The sequence below is a fragment of the Miniopterus schreibersii genome (assembly GCF_964146895.1).
Source record: "Miniopterus schreibersii genome assembly, chromosome: 4".
NCBI lineage: Eukaryota > Metazoa > Chordata > Mammalia > Chiroptera > Miniopteridae > Miniopterus > Miniopterus schreibersii.
Window position 1 is genome coordinate 86,073,383 of NC_138105.1, and position 20,506 is coordinate 86,093,888.

Genomic DNA, 20,506 nt, shown 5'->3' on the forward strand with positions numbered 1-20,506 from the left:
TATAAATTACAAAGTGCTGTTAAATTACATTAGTCCATTACTCATCTAAAATATTAAATTGTGACACCACTCTACTTGAATTTCATATTCATTAACAGGCATGAGAAGCAGTTTAGCATAGCAATTAAGGACGCGGTCTTCACCGTTAGGCAGGCCTTAGTTAATCCTGGCCTTCTCTCTTACCCACTGTGTGGCACTAAACTTCTCTTGCCCTGGCCGGGTAGCTCAGGTTAGAGGGTCCTCCCGTTATGCCAAGGTTGTGGATTGGATCCTTGGTCAGGGCTCATACGAGACTCAACCAATGAGGCATAAATAAGTGGAACAAAACATCAATGGTTCTCTCTCCCTCCCTTTCTCTCTCTCCCCCCTTCATTTTTCTCTCTCTAAAAAAAAAGAAAGAAAGAAATTAACAATAAAATAAATAAAATTCTCTGTACCTCAGTTTTGTCATTAATAAAATGTGGATAACTCCAGCACCTAACTCACGGAGTTGTCCTAAAGATTAAACTATACAGGAAAAGCACTTAACACACTGCCAGGTGAAGAGTTAACTGTAAAAAGTTAATTGGAATCATCGTTACCTTACTCATCTGCACTAACTTAACTAGCCCTGCAAGGGAGGTTCCCAAGCTCCCTTTCCCACAGACACTGGTTGGGGGACCCCTCTTCCGTTGTCTCGCTCACTTCAAGCATCATTTCTTCTTTGTTAATTGAGGTGTAGCTGACATGTAACGTTGGATTAGTTTCAGGCGTGCAACATGACTTAGGATTTGTATGTGCTCTGAAATTATCACCACAATAAATCTAGTTCCCATGCGTCGCCACACAGGGTTACAGAATTTTCTTACAAAGCTTCAGACGCTTAATGTTTCCTTTTCAAAGCCCTGGGTGGCCCTCTCTTCCCGCCTGGACTGTTGCGGTGTTTCCGCTCCCCACGCTCCGGGGCCACGGGCGGCTGAGTTTGCCACGCGTGGCTGGCGTCCGTTCCCCTCCCCTCCCTCAGGCCCCCCTTGCCCCTCCCTGAAAGTGTACTGACTGATTTCATAACCGCTTAACAAGCAGCTTAGCTGTTGACTGACGATGCGTGACGCTTCGATCGGGAAACCCGCAGCTTTTACCACGAAGCAGGCAGACTGCGCTCTTCAACTTGACAAGACCCACGTTTGAGAGCGTTTAGAATTGGAGCCTCACTTACACTTGCCTTCTCACGCTTCTTCGCCCTTACTTTACTTCCCCCCTTTCTCTAGAAGCAGGTTTCAACATTTACCTGAGTTTTTAACCAAAATAATTGTTTGCCAATTCTGGAATATATAAATTACATCTATAGAATAAGAACCCTAACTTCTTGTCTTCGTCATAAGGACCAATGAGTAAATACAAGCAAGTAAATACAAGTTTTTATTGGCCAGAACCACTTCCCTTCCAAATGGAAACAAAACAAAACAAAAAAACTCCAGTGAAAATAATAGTCTGGTTGAACTCATCACTACTGGAAAACAAAACATAGCAACTCAGTCATGATCCATCATTTGTCGGTCATTTTACTACCTTGGCTAGAGGAAGATTTTAGCCTTTGCATTGAATATAAACCATAACACAGAAGGGGACTTCGAGTTAGAATTGTCTTTATGCTTCTTACTAGTTGCTCTGTCTCTCTGAGCATCAGGTCCTAGCTTCGAAATATTTAGATAGTGCAGAGCTTGGCAACCTATGTCTCCCTGGGCAAGTCTGGCCCACCACCTATGTTTATAAGGCTCATGAGCTAAGAATGGTTTTTATGTTTTTAAATAATCAAAGGAAAGTAACATTTCATGACATACAAAAAATGTATGAAATTGAAGTGTCAGTGTCCATAAAAAGATTTACTGGGACAAGACATGCCCATTCATAACTGCTTTCATGCTATACCCACAAAGCTGAGAAATTACAACACAGATTGTGGAGCCTGCAAAAACCAACATATTTACTATCTGGTCTTTTACAGAAAAAATGTGCCAACCCCTGAGATGGTACTAATCGCACAGGGTTTCTGCGATGTAAAGAAACTGAAATGAAAGAACCTGGCACACAGCAAGCACTCAATAAATGTTGGCTACTGGGATTACATGTAAACATCATGTTAATAAAAAGAGTCCGTGAATCTCTTCCAATCCTAGTTACAAAACATGTCCTATAAGGTCAAGTTTCCTGAAATAAATCTGAGTACCTCAGAATGGCTGTAAGAAATCAGATTTGAGGGAGAGACGCTCTCTGAGTCTGAAGGGCTGAAGAGTATTGCTATTTAAATGGCTCGTAGGGTTGGTTCGTAGCATGCTGGGGTACTGGGGGTCTAGGATGTTAAGGCCGTAGCCACCTCCACTTAAATGAATCCCGGGGGCAGTTTTTCCATTCCCAAATGTGGGCTCCACACTCCGATTTATCTTTTCTTTGGAATGCAGCTCATTCTTGAACTTCAATTTGGCTTCTTAAAAAATGTCCACAAGAAATGTAGCACAGGCCACGGCATCCTGATTTTTTCTATTAAATATTTGGGCATCAGTTCTAACATCGGCTTTTCATACATCCTAAAAAAATCTTTGTCCCCATAACTCTTCAGAAATTGCACTTGTATAATCATTGAATTGGTGGTGATGAGAGGTCTCAAGTTCCCCATAATTTGGTGCAACCAAGAGTTCTTAGGGAAATAGAACTAGTTTAGTCAAAAATAGAAAATTCAACATAAACAGAAGGCTAAGTCTAGAGGACGGTCACGGTGTTGTGGGTTAATTCCGGTGGAACTTCAAGGATGTGGTGTTCGAGGTGTTAATCAGTGTCGCAGTTTAAAGGTGACCTGTCTTCTGAAACATTGGCTATGAAGTCCATGCCAGAGGATAACATTTAGATGGACGTTTCACTGATCAGCAAGCGCGTTAGGTATTCAGGAGGAACGCAGAGTAAATCAACATTTTAAGATTAAACTTTATGAATAAAAGCTCTTAACCGTGTGATAAATATTGCTTTGTAATTAAGCGCTCCGACCCACCAGTGCTTTTTTTGCCAACCACGTTTCTCTGCAGTTATTGGCTCCTCTCCTCTTCCTTCCCTCCCTTCACGCAACAATTACTGTAGTGTCTGCTCCGCCCCAGACAGCATGGTGGCCCTGGTGACAACTGATGAACAGGACGGACATAGGGCATGTGCCCAAGAGCTGACAGTCTAGTTGAACCTTTGGACAACCGACTGAGCAAGAACAATAAAGAATGGCAAATGGTATGACAGGAAAAATGCAAGGAATTTTGTGGAGCACATCACTGAGGACTTAAGATAGGGAAAGGAGAAGAAAGGGAAGGCCCCTGGCAAGACCTGTAAGCTGGTTCCTGCAGGTCACACGGGCGGTACAGGGTCCTGGTGACCCAGTGTCCTGCCATCCACCTTAGGACGTTCACACTGCAGCCTGAGAGAAACAAGAAGCTTTGAACTGTCGGTGCTGAGAGTGAGACTAACGATGTCTGAGGGTTAAAGAACGCATCGCCAAAGGGCTGAATGCGCGCAGAGACAAAAAACGGTGGCCAAAAGTCAGGTGGAGGATTTTGGGGGTCTGGACCCAATGCGCACTAAGAGAGGATCTACTGATGGGTTGGCATTGACTATTGTCTCCTTAATAAGGACACAGTCCTCCTTTATATAGTTACAACTGTGAGCTTAGGCCTGTAAATGTACCTGCTAAATCAGGATGAAATGAAATTGTAATAATTGAGTCACTGGGAAATTAGCGAAAATAACAGTAGACTGATTCACTTGAAAGTAGCCTTCTGCTACCAAAGCATACCTCTGTTCTGAATGTATTTAAATACCAAGTAATGGGGGATGGCTCAAAAAATCCTCCTGTGGAATTTATCAATATCTGCAAACATTTGAGCACCTGCTACCTAAGAACACAGTGAGCAGTGAGCCCTCAATTCATGTTAGTCACTGAGACTATTCTGTTAAATCCTTGTACAGTCTTGCGAGGGAGCTGCTGTTACTCTCACTTCACACACGAGGATTCAAGGATTAGAGAGTTTAAGTAACTTACCATCTTTTCCTGGCTAAAAGGTAACAGCCTCAGGGTAATAATCCAGGTCTGACAGCTCCCATCCCAGGGCAAAGAAATTCTATCTCCTGCCAGTCACAAACGCGGTGGCAGGTATAAAAATCTGCCCTTATTAACGTTCACACACCTGGATGTAAAGAATACTTTCAAGTTCATGGCATTAAAAGTCAAAGGCTGTTATTTCAAAATCAAGTAAAGTAATCACGCAAAGTCTTGAAATGCCAATCATAATCTGTCCCGGACCCCAGATACACTTCTTCAAGGTGGAAATGTTTTATATTTTGACTTAAGCTCCTAAAAAGTGGAGAAGAGTTTATTGTACTAATTATGTCACTACAAACTCAAGTTTTACTTCACCCTTTACACTGAGCTATTGCTGTAGCTCATCTAATAATGGAATCTTTAAATGTTTCTTTAAAATTAAATATTGATGTATGATAATATCTTACTGAGAGAGAATTAAATGAAGTGGCTCAGCTCCCATGAACTCTTATAAATTTATTAAATGAAGTGGTTAAAGAATTGACCCATTTCTCTAGCTATAAACCCTTGCCAATTTATTATTCTACATCCTGGGTCTGGAAATTAATAGATATTATAATGATTATTCATGGGCAAGTCTCTTTCCATGGAGTCATCACAGAACGTCTTTCATAACTTCAGTCTTAGAAAGATGATTCTATCAGTTCAGCAAGAGCGTTTTTTCTGTCTCAATGGCAGGCTCACCCTAACCAACCTCATGAGATTGATGTCTACATTAGCAATATCAATTTTTAAACTTACAATTAAAAATAAGTGTTGCATGGATAGAGGCAGCTACCTCTTCTCTCCCTCTAGGAAGATCTACATAAAAAGAGGGAACATAGTGAGAAACATCATTAATGTGCTTGAAATACAAACAAAAAACTTAGATAAGAAGGATTCTGGTCAGTCATCCCAAAAGAGACAGTCTTGTCAGTGATCTCATTGGACACTCGAAGTCCTCCCAGAAAAGGCTATAAGTGCCTTGAGGGTAAGGACCCCGTCTGTCTTATATCCCCCGTATCTCCCATGCCTGGCACAGAACAGCCACTCACTCAGCAGGAGTGGAGGTGGAGGTCTTTGGCGAAGACTCTGTTCAGTGCTTGAATGAGCTTTGCCCACTTTCCCCTTCCATGGCTCCATTCTTCTGTGCATCCATGGGTGACCTCCAAAGCCACATTCATTCAACTCTCCGGGCTCTTCTCTAAGGTAGGCTAGTGATGCAGTTCAGCCACATTGGCCCCGTCTGCGGCTTTTAATAGTTGCAGCTAATTACGAGGCATGAGGCTGTTACTTGCTTGTTGCTATTGATTTGTATGAGTTCTTTATATATTTTGGATGTTAACTCTGTATCAGATATATGGTTTGCAAATATTTTCTTTCGTTCTATAGGTTCCTTCTTCATGTCTTTGGTGGTTTCTTTTGCTGTGCACAAGGTTTTTACTTTGATGTAGTTCCACTTGTTTATTTTTGTTCTTGCCTGCGATTTTGGTGTCATATCCATAAAATGACTTCCATGTAAAGAATATTTTTCCCTATGCTTTCTTCCAGAAGTTTTATAGTCCCAGGTCTTCAATTTAAGACTTTAATCCCTGTCAAGTTAATTTTTGTGTATAAATCAGAGATAAGGCTTCAGTTTTATTTTTCTGCATGTGAATATCCATTTTTCCCAGCACCATTTACTGAAGAGACTACCCTTTTCCCGTTGCATACTCTTGGGACCCTTGTCAAATATAAGTGGACTGTATATACATGGGTTTATTTCTGGACTCTCACTTCCATTCTGTTGGTCTATGCATCTGCTTTTACGCCTGTAACATACTTCTTTGATTATTATAGCTCTGTAATATAGTTTGAAATCAGAAAGTGCGATACCTGCAGTATTGTTCTTCTGTCTTAGGATTGCTGGCTGTTCAGAGTCTTTTGTGGCTTCATACAAATTTTAGGATTGTTTCTTCTGCTCTAGTGACAATTGCCATTGGAATTTTGATAGGGATTGCATTAAATTTGTAGATTGCTTTTAGTAGTATGGACATTTTAACATTGTTAATTATTCTAAACTATGAACATGGGATAGCTTCCATTTATTTATGTCTTCTTCATTTCTTTCATTAATGTTTTAGAGTTTGTTTGTGTACAGATCTTTTCCCCCAGGTTAAATTTATTTCTAAGGATTTGATTCTACTTGATGCTATTGTATAAATGGTATTACTTTTTCAATTCTTTTTTTTTTTTTTTTGGATAGTTTGTTTTGCATATGTAAAGGCAACTTATATTTGTATATTGATTTTGTATACTGGAACTGTCCTGAATTATTAGTTCTAACAATTTTTGTTCAAAATTTTAGCATTTTCTATGTATAAGATCATGTCATCATTAACAGACAAGTTAACTTCTTTCCAATTGGCTGAATTTCTTTTTCTTATTTAATTGCTTTGGCTAGGACTTTCTGTAGTATGTTTAATCATGCTTAATACTAGTGGGTGTTTAATGGAAGTGGACACTCTGTCTTGTTCCTGATCTTAAATGTAAAGCTCTTAGCTTTTTGTTGTTGAGTGTGATGTTGTATGTGGGCTTGTCACATATGGCCTTTATTATGTGGAAGTACATTTTTTAATGCTTAATTTGTTGATCATTTTTATCATGAAAACATGTTGAGTTTTTATCAAATGCTTTTTTCTACATCTGTTGAGATGATCATATAATTTTTATCTTTTATTCTGTTAATGTAGTATATCACATAAATTGCTTCGTATATGTTGAGCTCACCTCCTTGAATCTCGGGTGAATTCCATTTGATTCTAGTGCGTGATATTCTTAATGTGCTGTTGAGTTCAGTTAGATATTTTGTTGAGGGTTTTTGCATATGTGTTTATCAGGGATATTGGCCTGTAAGTTTCTTTCCTTGTAGTGCTGTTATCTGGCTTTGGTGTGAGAGTAATGTTGGCATGGTAAATGAGTTTGGAAGTGTTTCCTCTTGTCCAGTTTTTTGGAAAAACTTGAAAAGGATTGTCATTAATTCTAGTAATTACTCTGTTCAGGTTTTCTCTATCTTCATGATTCAGCCTTGATCGGTGATATGCTTCTAGAAATTTATCCATTTCTTCTGGGTTGTCCAGTTTATTGGCGCCTAATTGTTCATAATAGTATCTTATATTCCTTTGTATTTCTGTACAACTGATATAGTTGTAATGTGTCCTTTTGATTTACAATTTTATTTATTGGAGCCCTCTTTTTCTTTTCTTTGTTAGTCTAACTAAAGATTTGTCAGTTTTATTTTTTCAAAAAGCAGCCTCTGTTTTGTTGTTCTTTTGGTCTCTATTTCTTTTGTTTCTGTTCTAATCTTTATTATTCCTTCCTTCTGCTAACTTTGGGCTTAGGTGGTTGTTTTTTATCCAGTCCCCTGAAATGTAAAGTTAGGTTATTTGAGGTCTTTTTTTCCTTCTAGTGTAAACATTTATCACTAATTAAACTTTTAGCACTGCTTTTGCTGTGTCTTATAAGTTTTAGTATGTTGTGTTTCGATTTTGATTTGTCTCAAGATACTTTTTAGTTTCCCTTTATATATATATATCTTTATTGATTTCAGAGAAAGACAGAGAGAGAGAAACATCAATGATGAGAGAGTCATTGATCGGCTGCCTCCTGCACGCCCCTGACTGGGGATCGAGCCGGTAACCTGGGCATGTGCCCTGACCGGGAATCGAACCCCGATCTCCTGGATCCTAGGTCGACGCTCAACCGCTGAGCCATGCCCGGCCGGGCTCGTTTCCCTTTTGATTCCTTCTTTGACCCATTGTTTGTTCTGTAGCATATTGTTTAATTGCCACACATTCATGAATTTTTTTTGCATTTCTCCTGCTACTGATTTCTGGTTTCATGCCATTGCGGTCGGAAAAGATACTTGATATGATTTCAGTTTTCTTAAATCTGTCCCAACTTGTTTTGTGGCCCAACGTATGATCTATTCTGGAGAATGTTCTATGTGCCCACGAGAGGAATGTTTATTCTTCTGCCGTTGGATGGAATGCTTTGTAGTTTTCTGTTAGTTCTATTTTGTCTATAATATTATTCAGAACTGCTGTTTCCTTATTGATGTTCTGTCTGAATGATTTGTCCATTGTTGAAAGTGGGGTATTGAAGTCCCCTATTATTTACTGTATTGCTGTCTTTTTTCTCCGGTCAGTTTTGTTAATACCTGCTTTATGGTTTAGGTGCTTCAGTGTTGGGTGCATATGTGTTTACAGTTGTTATATCCGGTTGAAGACTCGACCTCTTGATCATTACATATTGACCTTCTTTGTCTCCTGTGACAGGTTTTGACGAAAAGTCGGTTTGGTCTGATATGAGTACAGCCACACCCTCTGTCTTTTGGTTACCTTTGCATGGACTATCTTTCTCTGTCCCTTCACTTTCAGCCAGTGTGTGTCCTTAAGGTTAAAATGAGTCTCTTGTATGCAGCATATTGTTGAATCTTCTTTTCTATTTAAGTCACGATGTGTCTCCTAATTGGAAAATTTAATCCGTGTGCATTTCAAGTGTCTATTGATAGGTTAGGGCTTACTCTTACCACTTTCTTAATCATTTCCTGACTATTTTATAGTTTTTATGTTCTTTCTGCCTTTTTCTGTTGATTTTTGGGGGTAGTGGTGTGCTTTAATTTCTTTCTCTTCATCTTTTGTATATCTAGTAGAATTTTTTCTCTGTTGTTATCACAAAACTTACATGAAACCTAAGTCTATTTTAAGCTGATACCTACTTAACTTTAATTGCATACAAAATCACCCTACACTTTTACTCCCCCCCCCATTTTTTCCCTTTTATGCTTTTGATGTCACTTTACACTTTGTATTATCTGTCGTTTATCTGTTAACAAATCATTGTACTTGTAGTTGCTTTTAACAATTGTCTTTTAGCTTTGTAACTAGAGTTAAAAAGGGTTTACACACCACCATTACAATAGTATTCCGAATTTGAATAGATATTTATCTTTACCAGCTTTTTTTTTATATATACTTTTGTATTTCATGTTGTTACTTAGCATCCTTTTGTTCAAAATTGAAGCACTCTGTCATTTCTTGTAAGGCAGGTGTAGGGTGATAAACTCCTTCAGCTTCCTTTGTCTGGCAGTCAGAATATTTTTTTATTACTAGCAATTTTTATTATTAAACACTAAACATTTATTAAGCAACCATTTTGTGTCAGACACTATGCTAGTTGTGGATTTGCTCAACTATGTTTTGTAGAATATATAAATGAACCACTTCTAAAGATAAAATAATTTGAAATGTATACTACTATTGGCAGCTTTAGATAGTTTTTGGCATATAATTGCTGGGCATGGGTGCTGAATTTGGAGGCTTGGCCGTTGGTTTCATGTAGTGCTCCTCATTCAGGGGGCTTAAATTACCTGGGAAGTCCTGCACCCAACACTTGTATTTTGTACCATTGAGCACTGAGCTTCCCATACATGTCTCATTTATTTCTGCCTAGCATGGATTCCCTATCATGGAACCTGACCCATTTTTATTGATCAGTAAATTTTATTTCCAAATAAAAATGTGATATTTCAAGAGTTTTACTTTTAGCAAGCTGTAATACAATGAGAAATTATGGACCAGGAAGATTTTTGAAAGAAGTGATAAATGTGCTGAAAAGAAAAGAATGCATGTCACCATCTATGTAACTATACCAGTATTTGCTTCATACTGTTTAATTATTTTTTTAATAAAAGATGCATTTGTAATGTGTTTCATTACCAGTCACATTCATTCTCAAATGTGTCAATTCCTTCTCAAAGTAATGACTTAGTTTGAGAATCCTTCATTGTGTACCATGCATATATTTGAATTTCCAAAACAGAAAATGACTTCAGCTTAGACACTGTGCATGTGGCCAATGGAGATATTCTCAATACTGTGGGTCATTGGTTTGTCACTGAGCCAAACTCCCTGGTGCAGGTTTCCTCCACAGAAAAGCCTCTTCAAAGTCAACCAGATAATTTTGCCCTTGGCCATTGAAAAGTGGGATTGGATTTGCTCTGTCTGTTTTGAAGAGCCAAAGCAGGGTGAGTGTCATTTCCCATCAGGTATTATTTGTGAAATGAACCCTTAAATGAAAGGCTGGCATAATGGTACTGTTCTAATTATCTGCCATTTAGTTTAACTCTAATTCAACTATTTTGGGCATGTACAGAATAACTACTTTTTCAATTATTTGATTAAATATTGCCTCATAATATTTCTTAACGAACCTTCCCTGGTCAAAATTATGACTGTGTCTTGGGTGCCCTGTCATCCATAATTCACATGGGAGTTCTGTCTGCCTACAACTTTTTCTCAACTCCTTAATTAGCCTGGTCCGTCCATGTGGTACAGATGGAGCTGATCCTGTCTCTTTAGTCTCCCAGGTTGTTACATGAGTCAAGTATGGCCAACTGGAGGACCTCATCCCCCCGATCATAGAGACTTGTTAAGGAACAGGCGTGTGGCTCAAGCTGGGCTACCCAGAGTCCTTCCTGGAAAAGATCTTTACTTTTCCCTGTGAAAGTGAGCTTGGGACCACTGGTAGATGTCTTACTACCCAATGTAGAGAGAAAAACTGAGAAAGAAGTCAAGAGAAACCTAGAGAAGAAGAATTAGATAGAGCCTTGGTTGTATTTTAACTGTTCCTGTCCTTCCCACCTTAAAGTCTGCCACTTGTGGTTATAGTTCTGTGACTAAGAACCCCCCTTGCCCCCCCCCACCCCCACCCCAGCCTTTTCTTTTCCTTTGGCTAATTTTGAATGAGTTCTGATTGCTGCATCCAAAAAGGTCCTGACAAATGCTCTTTTCAAGTTTGTCTATAAATGCCTCTGTTTGACCCCCCAGTATTATCTCCTCTTAGCCTGCCTCCCGAGTGAGCGGCATGGCAAACGTCCTTCCCTAGAATCACAGGCCATCCTACCTTGTACCTCCAGCCTTAAGGACTTTGCCAAGCACCCGACTTGGTAATTTCACACAAAGCCTTTTCGATAAATATGTCAATGGCTTACTAGTCTTTAAGTATATTTACATCTTGTAAGAGAACTCAGTATCCTAAATACAATACAATGATTTAACATGAAAGAAAGCTTAAATAAACTCAAAGTAAAGAAAGTGGGGTTACTTGCATGTTCCTGCACTTGGGTTTAAAAAAAATAAAAACTGTATTCACTTACTTAAAAATATCTATTGTTGCTTCCTATGAGCTAGTCATGGTGCAAGGAGCTAGGATACAACAGCAAGTAGGCCTGGTTTCTGCCCTCCAGGAAAATGTTCATTTTCTATCAGGAAAGGTTGATATGAATCAAGTTAAACTACAATTAAATATAGAGCCACATCTATGATAAGTGCTAGTCTTTGGTATATATAACAGGACTGTTGGTTGTGGGGCTTCAGGGATAACTGAATCCTAGAGGAAGTGATGATGGAGTGTGAATAGGAGGGTTGAGTAGGGGTTAAATGGATGAAAACATGAGAGTGAGGGTAACTTCCAGGAAAAAAAGAAAAATCTTTTCAGAAAGAGAGAGTGACTTTTTCAAAAATTCTCAAGTGGAAAGATACATGATTGCTTTGAAGACCCAGACAAAGGGAGAGTGGCAGCCAAAGAGACTGAAGAGATAGACAAGGGACCCGATCAAACCAGGCCTTTCAAGTCACCGTGCAGGCAATGGGAAGCCACTTAAGTATTTTCGTTCACAGAGTGACACAATTAGATTTATGTTTTAAAAGTTCAGCCCTGGCTAGTATGGCTCAGTGGTTGGGTGTTATCCTGTGCACCAAAAGGTGACCCGTTTGATTCCCAGTCAGGGCACAAGCCTGGGTTGTGGGCTCGATCCCCACTAGGGGGAGTGCAGAGGAAGCTCTTTTTCCCATAGATTTCTCCCCCCCTCGTCTACTTTTCTCTCTCTCTAAAATCAATAAAAACATATTTTAAAAATAATAAAATAAAAGTTTAGTTTTCACTGTAACTTAGTGATTCTTAAGTCTGGCTCATATTGGAATCATTGGGACACTGGGGGCTCTAAACAAAATACTGTTACCTGGCTCCTATTTCAGTCCAATTGAATCATGATCTCTGGGGTAAGCCCCCCAGCTCTGATCATCTTTTAAGCTCCCTCAGATTCAAACATAAAGCCAGGCTTGAGAATCACAGATGTAGACCATGTAGATGTAGCATCATAAGATCACCTGTGAGACAGGCACTCCAAGCTGGCTCCTCAGTATGACTTGAGGCTACTGCTCCCAAAACTAATATTATCAAGAATTGCATTAATCGAAGTACATTTCCTAAGTGAGAGAGGGAGTTGTCCCTCTGCCCCCTGAATTAGACCCAGCACACCCAAAAAGTTCATTCACCTCTCAGCAGCACATTTTACAAGGAAATTAGCTAACCTGAAACATTCCTAGAAGAAAGCAAACCAGATGATAAAAGGGACCTTGACCATAATAAGGAGGAATGACCCAATAATACCAGATATGCTTAAACTGTAAGTCAAAATAATGCTTAAAACGGGTGACTTAGGACCCCTGTTTTTAAGTAGGTCAAAGGCTGTTATTCAAATGGTAAATGTGAGGGTCAACTGCACACCAGCCCTAGACATTGGAAATATGGCAGGAGGCGATGCAGGCAAAAACCCTGGTCCTCCTGGAGCTCACGTTCTAGTTTAAAATTATGTTTTTGCATTCACAGGATCCTCAAGGTCAGAATTTTTAACTGGACTTTATGATTAGCAGCTATAGAATCTGCGTCTGCTTTAGGGAGATGTATTTCAGTGATTAATTTTAGAACATTAAAAGTAGAAATCTCCGAAAAGCAAAGAAATTAACACCCGTGGAAGAATTCCAGTAGGGGTGGTTGTCATAGAGGACATCCAGAACCCAAGGGCAAAGATTAAAGGTGCAATAGGAAGGACACTGATGGGTGATCTAGCCCAGTGACCTCTAGCGTCCTTTAGAGAACTGAACACCAAATAGTATAGTATTAAATAATAGCAGCGCCTACATAGTTGGAGCATTTGCTACGGGCCGTATACTTAGCTAAGTGCATATTGCTCATTAGCTGACGTAAAGGCTTATAACACTTATTACACAGATGAGAAAAAGGAAACAGCATCAAGCCATAATTTCCAAAAGTTAAAAGCATTACCCCTAGATACAAAAAGTAAAAATATGTCAAAGATTTGCTTTGACGCATTAATTGGTGAAGGAATCAGTATGATTGTAAAGCTGGTTCCAGGAGCATTTGAGGGGTGTTTTTTAGTGCAATACCCCATCAACGTGGGACTTTTTTTTTATTTTTACTGGAGAGAAATCATTTGTATCTTTAGCAGACAGAAATCTCCAAGGTAACGTGTCACTTTACTAAATTCGGGGTCTTTATTCAGTAGTAAACAGGGACTTGAATGAAGCACCTTTCCTTTAAGTAACTTTTGAAGTGGCATGTGGAACAGTTGCCGCCCCGTGCCTTTGGAAGAATGCGACAACCTTTTGGTATTATTTTCAAGTTTTGGATAAGGTTTCTGAACATTAGGAGAGTTAAGTAACTTTTCAGGATTTTCCAGCTAGTAGTGTTGAAGCTGGGTCTCAAGCAGGGCCTCAGCCCCCCTCATGGAGTGAGCCTTGTAGCAAGTATTTGGGGAGATGCTGGGGCACCACCTTCAGATCACATTACCATTGTCCTGCCTTTGAATGAGTCTCCGCTTGGTTTTTCCAGTTTTGTTTATTTGTTTTTCCAGTTTTATGTTTGTTTGTTCATTTGTTTTAATCAATGACTGAGACATTTGTAAACCATTCAAAATGAACTGTTCCTCCTCTTTTCTTTCCCCAAGAGTAGCTGGACACAGCAAACATGATTCATTAACTGGTGAGTGGTTCTTTAACCACGTGGTACTAGTGACTCCAAGACAAAGGCTCTGGAACCCCAGATAGAAGTACGATTCGTTAGAATTTGTAGCAGCTATTTTCTGCTCAACTTAAGAATTCCGCCTCAACTTACGGGATTTTGTGTTGTTGTTATTGTTAATTTAGGAGGTTGCAGTTACCAAGTGTGGGAATTGCAGTTGTTAATGGTCTCCTATTTTTAGAATGGTAATATTGAGCTCTTAAGGTTTGGAGAGAGTCCAGTTCTCTGCAAACAGCTCTTTGTTTGGCCTCATGTACCTGACTGCAGGTTTGGGGTCACTTTTTTCCTTCCCTGTGAGTTAATCTCCAGGAAAGACTTCGGTGTTATGTTTAGGGAGCAAATGAAAAGAGTAGCTGTGCGCTTGGCTTAATGTCGCTTGCCTGTGTCTAAGGGGATAGACCCCTGTTACCTTAAGGTGGCAGAAAACTAGCCATCAAACAGTTTATTCTAGGAGCCTAAACTAGATATAAGAGTACAGTTTAGCTTTTAGGTAAGAGAAAGGGTCTGGTTTTTGCTCCATTAAAAGAAAACTAAACTAAAATTTATTTATAGGCATTGTAATAAACACTTTACATGGATTATTTCACCTTATCTAATTAATTCCATGAGTTAGATCCTATTGTCCCATTTTACAGATGAGGATACTGAGGTTCAGAAGGTTAAGCAAGCTGACTGGGACTCACAGACAGAGCTAAGGTTAGACCCACGCCAACTAATTACAAACCTACCCTTGTGAAGGTTACATGATATCGCCTCTCCCAAATGCTGCGGGGATAAAGAAAACACATAGAAAATTAGTCCAAATCCCATTTTCTAGCCTCGGCTCTGGCATTAACAGTCTTTGCAGCTCTACATGAGCCATCTAATCAGTTTGGGTCTCTGTTTCCCAGTAGAAACAATTTGGATTGGGTGGTCTCTGGGGTTCCTTCCAACTCTGAAGTTCTCCGATTCTATAATTGCATCCCGACCTCAGAGGTGTACATGGTCCCCTCGCCCCGCAACAGACTCTCACTGCTTCCCAAGGCAAAAATCTAATCCTGCCGAAAGCGCCCATTGCAATTGGATTCTAAACTCAGGGCCCCACCGAATCCTATTATCTACAGCAGCCCCTTGGGAACACAAACACTTTGACAATCCGGCAAGCCCGCTCTTTAAAATAAGTTCCTAATGGGGTATAATTTTAGAAAGTAAAATATTAATATCAAAAGGAAAAGAAAAGAAACTCAAAACAGTTGAGACTCTCTCTTTAAATCATCTCTTTTCTACAGTGTTACCTTGACAACTTAGCTTTGGCTGTTTGGATATTGGGTTTTCATCGTGGGAAAAGGAGGAGAGGGGTGTCCTCTTCGTATCTTTAGAGATTTCCTCTTGTTTCATGGAAAAAGGAAACGTCAGAGGGAGACCACAAAACCCAGCGGAATGTACACAGGACATCTCGGTGGAGTGTCATCCAGAAGCGATCACAGGTGCACAGAATTAGGACACATTCCAATGAAAGGAACCTTCTTTCCTGTAATCATAACACACATGGCAACAGCCTGTAAAATGTTACATTTTTGGACCAGCACAGTTATAGAGCAGAGAGCAGCCAATGTGCTTAAAAAACAATTGCATTATTTTTAGTTGCAGCAGCCTTAGAAGCACACATCGGGGCGAAGGCACAACTCTGAACCAGTCTGGAAACGCTAAAAATATTGTGTCCCCCCCCCAGCCATGAAATTGTGAGCAAAGACCGAGGCAACGCACGCAGGTAGGGAGATCGAATTAGAATTCCCATCCTCGGCTGGAACAGGCTTGTCAGCAGCACCGGCGAGAGCTCGGGGGGCTCCCAGGGGTCAGGAGATGTGTGTGGAAGGAGCGAGTTCAAAGGGGGCAACGTGGAGCGGGAGAAAGGGAAGGCTCGTGTCCAGCATCTAGCACCGCAGAGCAGAGCCCGTGTGGAGAGCGGCTGTGAAATCCGAATTGGTTCTAGAAGCAGTTTCCTTTGTGGTCAATGCGAGCCCAGCAGACGCCACGGACGCTGCTGCAGGGGAGCCGGCCGCGCTTGACACATATGTTTCCCATTGATAGCTGGAGACAGCCCAGTAGCTCGGAGTTGGCCTGACAAAGCCGTATTGAAGTCCAGACAGAGTACGGTTTCAAAGCAGGCAGAAAAGGAGCGGGAATGCTGTTCAGGAAATTCTTCAGGCATGGGCAGGGCCTTGGCTGCAGTGCCACAGTTGGAAAATCTGACTGGGGCAGCTTCTGAGCGCGGGCTGGGCCCGCTCCCTCTCCGCAGGCCCCGCCGCCTCCCTCCAGCCTCCGGCGCTCCCGGCCCAGCGCTTCCACCAGCTGCTCTGGGCGGCACGGAGAGGTAGGGACTGTTCCGTCCTGCGTTCCCCCCTCCTTGTCGCTTCCCGAGCCTGCCGTGGTTTGCATGTCCTCCGAGGTTTCAGGGCGTGTGTGTGTGTGTGTAAGTGAGAACTCCGTCACTTCAGCGTGCGCTGTGGGCTTGTGATCTTTTCTTTCCCCCGCTCCCTTCAAGATCTGACTTTCAGCAGGACAGGGACGCTTCCGAAAGCGAGGTTTCAGCGTAGTTAGCAACGCGATGTGGAAAAAGGAAAGTATGTGGGTCCGTGAATTGTCACCGGGCTCCAGCCATCTGGAACTTTTCTGTGTGGAAGGACAGTTCATTGGCAGGGAAGATCATCTTAAAGGAAACTCTCTGTGTGCTTTGCTTCATGAGAGTTTTGAGGGGAGTGTTTTTAGCAGAAAATGGCTCTCCTTTCAGGAGGGAATTGGAGTTTGAAGTTCCTTTTTTGGATGACACTTTGGAGTGAAGGAGCAGATATGTGTATTTGTGTCCCTGATGTCTTTTATTATTATATGAGGTTTTGACAGTCATTAAAGGAGCCCTGTGATATATTTGGCTAGAAATATGCCAGATCAACATTTGTAATTGTTTCTATAATAATTTTTAGTTTTTCTGAGTTGAGGAAGTAACTGGCAGTTTTACTTTCAAAAAATACTTCTATATTTTATGAAATATAGACGACTAACAAGTAACAGAAAGCAATAATTTACTCAAAATCACTGTTAAAAGATAGAGACATAATGGTGTGAATTTTATTTTATTGATCAAGCGATTTTATTTTACACCTTACTGAAGAGTGTGCTTTTTAAAAAATCAAATTTTAAATACTCTTTCTCACATATCAGCTATAGTGCAATATAGATTTTTACTCCCCTAGGAAAGCTATACCTTATCCTCTACTTAGCAATCATAAAATATTCAAAATAATGCAAATGCATTTAAGAAACTGGTTTAGCTCCGAAAGGGGCAGACTAAATTTCACTCAACTTTGTGATTCCTGGCAGAGCAATCGGTGACAGCAATGGTGTTTTCCAAAGGGGGTTGGCCAAGAGTCTGGGTGGGAAAACAGATGAATGAGTGGATTCTTGGATACTTCTTGAATAGCAGAAGGGTAGTAGCCAAAGCTCAGGGTGAACCTCTATAGAAACAGATGTGTGTTTATTTCAGTTCTAAAATCTCTCAACAAGTAGCTAATAGTAGAGAGTAAGATTAATGGCTAAATGGGGTTTTTCATAACTGTCTCTGTGTAGGACCTGGGGTGAGTGGGCAGACACGGTGTCCTGCGGGTGGAACTTGATTTTCAGCCAGCAATTTTGTTTTCTCCACAGTTTTGCACGTGGAGGAGGGCGTGGGGCAGCAGGATTTCTCATTCTAAGGGATGGCACACAAGTCTTTTCTTCATCGACCTCATCTTTGTGCTGGGTTGGGATGGGCAGGGCTTGCAAAGTACAGGACACGAAACAAGAAAGGGATGCAGCTGGAAGTCAGGAGAGACGGCGGCTACGATGCGTTTTTCTAAGTGCCCGCTGAGTGAGCAAATTGCCAAGACAGATTAGGAGCCGACATGAGCCACGGTCAGGCCCACTGCCTCCGTAAAAGGAGCCTCAAGCGAGCTCTAATGTCATACTCTCCTGAACTCAGAGCGCGTCAGGCCTCGAGCAGAGCAGGCGTGAAGCAGCAACGCCACGTTGCGGGATTATGAGCAGCCGTGCCTAAAACTTGGAAGAAACTCTATAGTTTCCCTGTTTTAGAAGTATTGGGGGGTGGGAATCAAGCTCCCTTGACATTTGAAAAGAAATAAATGGAGTGGAGGGCAGGGAGGAAATCCAGGGCAGAAGTGTAGGCACAGGGAGAGAGGAGTGGCCACACCACAATCCGGGCAGCAAGGGCAGGAGGAGACGTATGCGCAGGGGCGAACCACATTCTAGAAACGGTGAAGAGCAGCAGGCGCTGATTTGTTGGACTGGAAGTGTGTGGACAAACCATGGCCTCAATGAGGAAAATTGTTTTACACTCTTTGCAACAGGAGATCCTGTGGTCAGTCTGCCCTGCTGTGCCTTCTGGAAGTAATCAGAAAGCACATTTTGTAAGCTTGGCATCGTCCGAGGTTTCAGATTTCCTAAGCAAGGAGGGACCAGGCTCTTAAGGCCTTATTTTTAACCCAAGTTTGTTCTGTCCAGTGATATTCCTGCCGGGGGGTGTTGAGTGAAGGGACCAGCTGGACCTGGGTGAATGATCGCAGTGGGCAAAGCTTGTTCAAGGCCCCGCTCATGGACACTTGAGTACTAAGGCAAACTTCTGAAAGGGAATATCAAACGTGCATATGCCTTATTTTTATTTCTTTAATATTTGTTTTATTTCACTTTATTTTATTTTAATCCTTACCGGAGGATAGTTTTTCCTTTGCTTTTTCAGAGAGAGTGGAAGGGGGAGAGAGAAAGAGAGAGAGGGGCCAGGTATTGAGCCTGCAACCTAGTCCGCAGGCCGATGCTCTAACCACTGCGCCAAACCAACTTGGACAACTTTTTATTTTGTTTTCAAAACCACCTCCAATGGTATGCACCGCATTGTTGGTGAAAGTGTTTAATATTTGTTTCATAATGTAAGGAAGTTCCTGGAATCATGGATTTCAACATCTGGAAGGGATTTGGCTATCCTGTAGTTCAGAATTTCTTGAGTTTCAGTAATATAGTGACCCCTTTAACAGGACTGGAAAAAAGATCTAGTTCTCCACTGCTGATTTAACCATTTGTATTATACTGTTATTTATTTCTTTTTCTTTTTTTAATTTAATTTATTGGGGTGACATTGCTTAATAAGATTATATAGGTTTCAGGTGTACAGTTCTATAACACATCATCTGCATAGTGTATCGTGTGTTCACCACCCCCAGTCAAGTCTCCTTCCAGCACCATCTATCCCTCTACACCCTCTTCTACCTCCCCCTACCCCTGCCCCTCCGGAAATCACCATGTTGTTATCTGGGTCTATGAGATTTCTCGTTTGTTTGTTTTTTTGTGGGTTATTTTGCTTAATCCCTTCAACTTTTTCACACAGCCCTGCACCCCCCTCCCCTCTGGCAGCTGTCAGTCTGTCCTCTGAATCTATGAGCCCACTTCTATTTTTTTTTGTTAATTTGTTTTGTTCATTAGATTCCACGTATGAGTGAAATCATGGGGTACTTGTCTTTCTCTGCCTGGCTTATTTCACTTAGCATAATGCTCTCTAGGTCCCTCCATGCTATCGCAAAGGGTAAGATTTCCTTCCTTTTCACAGCTGCGTAGTATTCCATGGTGTAAATAAATGTCCCACAGCTTTTGTATCCACTCACCTACTTATGGGCACTTGGGCTGCTTCCAAATCTTGGCTATTATAATAATGCTGCAATGAACATAGGGGTGCATATGTTCTTTCAAATTAGTGTTAGGGGTTTCTTCTGATATATTCCCAGAAGTGGGATCACAGGGTCAAAAGGCAGCTCCATTTTTAATCTTTTGAGGAACCTCCATACTGTTTCCTTAGTGGCTGCCCCAGTCTGCATTCCCACTGCAGTGCATGGGGTTCCCTTTTCTCCACACCCTCGCCAGCACTTGTCGTTTGTTGATTTATTGATGGTGCCATTCTGACAGGTGTGAGGTGATACCTCATTGTGGTTTTAATTTGCATCTCTCTGATGGTGAGTGACGTTGAGCAACTTTTCCTTACATCCATTAGCCATCTGTATGTCCTCTTTGGAGAAGCATCTCTTCAGGTCTTTTCCCATTTTTTAATTGGATTGTGTGTATTTTTGGTGTTGAATTGTATAAGTTTGGGTTTTTTTTTATAAATTTTGGATATTAACCCCTTATCAGATGGATCATTGGCGAGTATGTTCTTCCATTTGGTAGGACTGTCTTTTCATTTTATTGATTGTTTCCTTTGCTATACAGAATCTTTTTAGTCTGATGTAGTCCCATTTGTTTATTTTTTGTTTTGTTTCCCTTGCCTGAGGCATTATATGAGAAAAAAATATATATCACTAAGAGATGTGTCCCAGATTTTACTGCCTGTGTTTTCTTCTAGGATTGTTATGTAGACTTCCCCTAGTGTCTCTGAATGCGCAGCCAGAACTGGTCACTTACCCATTGGCCCCGCGA

General features: G+C 40.9%; 1 protein-coding gene across 5 annotated transcripts in view; it reads left to right on the forward strand.

Annotated features, from left to right (window-relative positions):
• The window catches only part of SGCD (sarcoglycan delta), a 515,133-nt gene that overhangs the window by 120,850 nt on the left and 373,777 nt on the right, over positions 1 to 20,506 (forward strand). Inside the window, exon 1 of one of the 5 annotated variants that reach the window (XM_081136936.1) lies at positions 15,695 to 15,767. The exons of the other annotated variants lie outside the window; for them this stretch is intronic. The gene's annotated coding sequence lies outside the window, so the exon portion shown is untranslated. Of the gene's footprint in view, positions 1 to 15,694; positions 15,768 to 20,506 lie in introns of those variants that run through there. 5 annotated transcript variants of the gene reach the window in all.